The sequence below is a fragment of the Rutidosis leptorrhynchoides genome, chromosome 2 (assembly GCF_046630445.1).
Source record: "Rutidosis leptorrhynchoides isolate AG116_Rl617_1_P2 chromosome 2, CSIRO_AGI_Rlap_v1, whole genome shotgun sequence".
NCBI classification, from domain to species: domain Eukaryota; kingdom Viridiplantae; phylum Streptophyta; class Magnoliopsida; order Asterales; family Asteraceae; genus Rutidosis; species Rutidosis leptorrhynchoides.
Genome location: NC_092334.1, coordinates 120,229,275 through 120,234,929, shown reverse-complemented (window position 1 = coordinate 120,234,929; position 5,655 = coordinate 120,229,275). Strand labels below are relative to the sequence as shown.

The 5,655-nt window shown below is 32.8% G+C and overlaps 1 non-coding gene across 1 annotated transcript; it reads left to right on the top strand.

Annotated features, from left to right (window-relative positions):
• Positions 1-1,704: 1,704 nt before the first annotated feature.
• On the top strand, positions 1,705-1,811 carry LOC139894737 (small nucleolar RNA R71). The gene has a single exon (XR_011775222.1). It is a non-coding gene; the product is annotated as a small nucleolar RNA R71 (small nucleolar RNA).
• Positions 1,812-5,655: the final 3,844 nt, after the last annotated feature.

The following is a 5,655-nucleotide window of genomic DNA, read 5'->3' as shown; positions in this document are numbered from 1 at the left end:
CACCATGTTCTCTTCATCACCTTCTGCCAAAATGCATTCTCCTGAACCTTGCAATTCTGAAAATTCCTACAACAACTCTGAATATGTGTCTACGGTTTGCAAATAATAAAATTTATCATCAGTAGACTCGGGGTATTGCAAGGCATGGTCAACGGAAAAGGTAACCTTAATATCCTCAATGCTAAGGGTCAATTTCTGCCCATGAACATCTATCATAGCTCTAGAGGTATTGAGGAAGGGTCGACCCAATATAAGAGGCACACGTGTGTGCTCCTCCATGTCCAAAATTACAAAATCAGCCGGAAATAGTAGGGTACCTACTTTTACTAACATATTCTCTAAAATTCCACGAGGGAATTTAACAGAGCGGTCCGCTAGTTGAATTGCCATTCGGGTTGGTTTTAGTACCCCGGGGTCTAGCTTAACATACAATGAATAAGGCATTAAATTTATGCTAGCCCCTAAATCCGCTAATACTTTAATGCATTCCAAATCTCCTAGGAGATATGGTATGGTAAAACTCCCAGGATCCGCTAACTTCTTTTGTATTTTGTTCATCAAAATTGCTGAACAATTAGCATTCATGGTGACGGATGAAAGTTCCTCCATTTTCTTTCGATTAGTAAGTAAGTCTTTTAAGAACTTAGCATACTTTGGCATACCTGAAATCACATCAATAAAAGGCATATTTATGTTAATTTGTTTAAACATATCTAGAAATTTTACCTTTCGTCTTCGAGCCTTTCTTGTTGTTGCTTCCTTGGGTATGGGAGCGGTGGTTGATATGGCTTCACTACGGGTTTCTCCTTCTCAACCACTTGTTCTGGCTCCTTAACCGGTTCATCATTTTTGTTCAACAGAACACTGAAATCAGAATCTTCGGGCATTCTTGTAGCTTCATATGCTAGACCACTCCATGTGGTGATAACATTGGCGTGCTCATTTCGGGGGTTCTTATTAGTATCGCCCGGTAAACTCCCTGGTTTTCTTTCACTAAGTAAACTAGCTAAACCATTCATTTGCTTCTCCAAATTCTGAATTGAGGCTTGTTGGTTTCTAAACTGATGTTCGTTTTTCTCGTTAGTTTGGTTTATGTTTGTAACAAGCTGAGTTTGTGATGAAATTAAATTTTCCAACATACTCTCCAAATTTGACTTTTTCTCTTCCTGTGGGGGTTTTTGATAAAAACTCGGAGTTTGTTGTTGGAACCCACTACTTGACCCTTGTTGGTAATTGGAATTTTGACCATGAGGGTTGTATGGGTTGTTGAAGTTTCGGTTAAATTGGGCTCTTCCTTGAAATTGATTATTATTTCTTTGGCTTATGAAAGCCACTTCTTCTTTCTGATCCATTGTTAAACCGGCATCACAATCTTTTCCTAAATGGAGACCACCACAGTATTCACAACCTACCTTCATACTATGAATTTCCTTGGTGATCTTGTCCATATTTTGAGCAACACCGTCTATTTTCAAACTTAGGGAACTAAGGTCATCATAAGCACCGGCGCTTTGGACTTGGGCATGACGAGTAATTGGTCTTTCTTAATCCCACTCATGAGAATAATCGGCTTGCTTCTTGATTATCTCATAAGCCTCTTGATTGGTTTTATCCATGAGTGAACCTCCAGCTGCTTGATCAATAGAAATCCGGGTTGCAAAATCACAACCCTTGTAAAAGATTTGGATTTTTTGGAAGGTATCCAAACCATGGTTTGGACAACCTCTTAGCATTTTAAAAAATCGATTCCATGCTTCATACAAGGTTTCCATGGTCTTTTGACAAAATTGGGTAATTTCTTGTTGGAGTCTCGCGGGCTTAGAAGCTGGAAAATATTTCTTAAGAAATTTTTCCAACATACCATCCCGAGTTTCTATCGTAGCCTCGGGCAATGAATCAAACCAACTCCGTGCTTCCCCGTAGAGTGTCCATGGGAAAAGTCTTAAAAATATGGCTTGATCAGTGTCCGGTTGAAGTTTGAATAGAAGACATATCTCTTGAAAAAGATGAATATGTTCGTTTGCATCTTCATTCGAACCACCACCAAATTGACATCTGTTGTTAATCATCTAGAGAATAGGTCCTTTTATTTCAAATTTTGCTTCACCTTTAGGTGGAGTAATTGCACTTCCTTATCCGGTTCGGGTTGCCTTCATCTTGGCCACCATTGATTGTCTTGGTACCACCGGTCTTGCCTCTCCTTCCATTTCAAAATTTGGGGGATGAACGGGTTCACCAAATTCAGAATATCTTGGCTTGGTTGTACTTGATTCTGAATCAAAAGTTTCTTTCTTTGATGAATATTCAAAAAGTTCAAGTACTTCTTTTGGAATTCTACCAAGCTTTCTATCAGGTTCTGTAAGCGGTGTAAGTAATGGAGAATCTGAACTTCGGGTATGTGGCATATGCAATCTAAAATCTGTCAATCACACAACTAACAAAACTATTAAACACACCGATTCTATAAGTTTAAAAATCAACGACTATTAATAATTTAAAAAGAATTAAGAAACTACTTAATCACAAATTAGTTAATAATTCTATTTTGACACAAAACTGTCCCCGGCAGCGGCGCCAAAAACTTGATGTGCAAAATGTGGTATATGAATTATTGTATAAAATAGTATGAAAAAAATACCGATTAAAGATTGTTACACACTAACGGGCAGTGTACCCGATCGTGTAGTAGTATAGAAAATGGTAAAATCCGTGTATCGTTCCAAAGATAGTATCTAAGTCAAATTAGGATTATAAACTAAATTGTGATTAACTAAAATTACAATTACAAGATATTTTGGTTTACCCTTTTACGATGGGCGAATCAAGTGATGAATAAGATTAAAAGACAATATTTTTGGTATTTTAAGTTTATGAAAATAAAAAGATAGTTTTGATATCAAATCAAGGAAATATGCTCATCTAGACTTTTTACCCTTAATGTTGAATGTTATTTAGGATTAAGATCGGATTGATTGGTTATGCACAAGAACTAATTAATTGGTTCACCAAGAGTAGTCTTACGCAAACACTCAAACGGGATTACACGACGCAAGTGATGTTCTTGTCATCTAAGACCTCCTATTAGTAATCAACTAATTCAACTAGTTTGAAGACTTGAAGAATGATCAAGTCAATGGTGTGTTGTACATGATCCACTCCTATATCAACTAATGGTTTAACTTAATTCATTCCCTTGGTCCGGTTAAATGCTCAATTCACCCAACCCAAGTAATTAACTAAGTGTTATAATAAGATCCCTATAAATGTCACTAGATAAGGCAAATCACTAACACATGTTAATTAATGGAACTAGGTAATTGAAAGTGTGTATAACGTATTCTAAGGAATTGGTCATTCTCTTAAATGATTACACATACTAATTAAGCTATTCCAAAGTATCTACAAGAGTCGTTCATTGATAATGCTAAAAACGAACATATATTTCATAGCATTGTCCCTCAAGAAAGATAAGCTTTTAGTTGCAATTGTTCTATTTACAAGTGATATCCGTTTAAATAATAAAAGGTGAAGACAAAAGACAGATTCGACGATTTGAAGACACAAACGACCAAAAAGCAAAAAGTACAAAGTACAATCAAAGTGGTTCAAATTATTGATGAGAAACGTCTCAAAATTACAAGAGTACAAGACGCAAAATGTAAAATAAAAGATATTAAATTGTACGCAAGGACGTTCGAAAATCCGGAACCGAGACCTGAGCCAACTTTTAATGCCCGACTCAACGGACCAAAAATTACATGTCTACTATGCACAAGAATAAAATATAATATTTAAATAATTATATAAATTATTTATATATTATATATTATATTAAATAACGTCGACAAAGAAGAAAACAAAGACATGTGAGCTGGAAAAGTAGGCCATGTGATCGCATGGCCAAGCAGTGTTAAATCCATGCGATCGCATGGCATCCGATGTTAGGCCACATCTATAAATTTCAGCATTTTCTGACGTAATTTTTACACTTAATTTTTCTTATTCTTTTTCTTTCCCTTATATTTATGTATCAAGTATCAATCCAAGTCATAATCTCAATTTGTAATTTTAATTTTAAGTTAGTGATAATAATAAGGTTGGATTAGTCGAATATTTTAAGGTTGTGTAAGTCGAAACTCTATCCGTGTACCGCTAAGCTATCAATACTCATTGTAAGTTATGTTCAACCTTTTTAAATTAATGTCTCATAGCTAAGTTATTATTATGTTTATTTAATCCGAAGTAATCATGATATTGGGCTAAATATTAAAATTGGGTAATTAGGCTTTGTACCATAATTAGGTTTTGGACAAAAGAACGACACTTGTGGAAATTAGACTATGGGCTATTAATGGGTTTTATATTTGTTTAATTAAATGATAGTTTGTTAATTTAATATAAAGATTTACAATTGGACGTACCTATAAATAACCACATACACTCGATTGGACACGATGGGTGGGATATTTATAAGTTCTAATAATCGTTCATTTAACCGGACACGGGAATGGATTAATAGTCAATGGACTTATTAAAACAGGGGTGAATTATATACAAGGACACTTGGTGTAATTATAGTTTAAGTCCCCAATTAGTTGGAATATTTGACTTCGGATAGAAGGATAATTTGACGAGGACACTCGCACTTTATATTTATGTCCGATGGACTGTTATGGACAAAAACCAGATGGACATATTGAATAATCCAGGACAAAGGACAATTAACCCATGGTAATAAACTAAAATCAACACGTCAAACATCATGATTACGAAAGTTTAAATAAGCATAATTCTTTTATTTCATATTTAATTGCACTTTTAATTATCGCACTTTAATTTATTGTCATTTTAATTATCGTACTTTTTATCGCAATTTTATTTATTGTCATTTTATTTATCGCAATTTTATTTATCGCACTTTAATTATTTTCATTTACTTTACACTTTAAATTAAGTCTTTTATATTTTTAATATTTTACATTAGGTTTTACCTGCGACTAAAGTTTTAAAATCGACAAACCGGTCATTAAACGGTAAAATTCCCCTTTTATAATAATAATACTACTTATATATATATATATATATATATATATATATATATATATATATATATATATATATATATATATATATATATATATATATATATATGTATATATATATATATATATATGTATATATATATATATATGTATGTATATATATATATATATATATGTATATATATATATATATATATTTATACAAATATAGTTTTTAAAAATATAGCATTAAGCTTGGCTAAGATCCCTGTGTAACGAACCGGACTTACTAAAAACTACACTACTGTACGATTAGGTACACTGCCTATAAGTGTTGTAGCAAGGTTTAGGTATATCCACTCTATAAATAAATAAATAACTTGTGTAAAATTGTATCGTATTTAATAGTATTTTATAGTAAAAATATAGCTATTTCGTATACACCTCGCATAACATCAAGTATTTTTGGCGCCGCTGCCGGGGAAAAACAACGCTGAAAGCGAAACGCTATATATATATATAAAAAATTTAGTTTACTTTTGTAAAAATACGCTTTTGAAAAAATACATTTTAAATATTGAAAATATAAAAATATAAAAAGAAAAACAAAATATATATATTTTTAAGAGTTTGT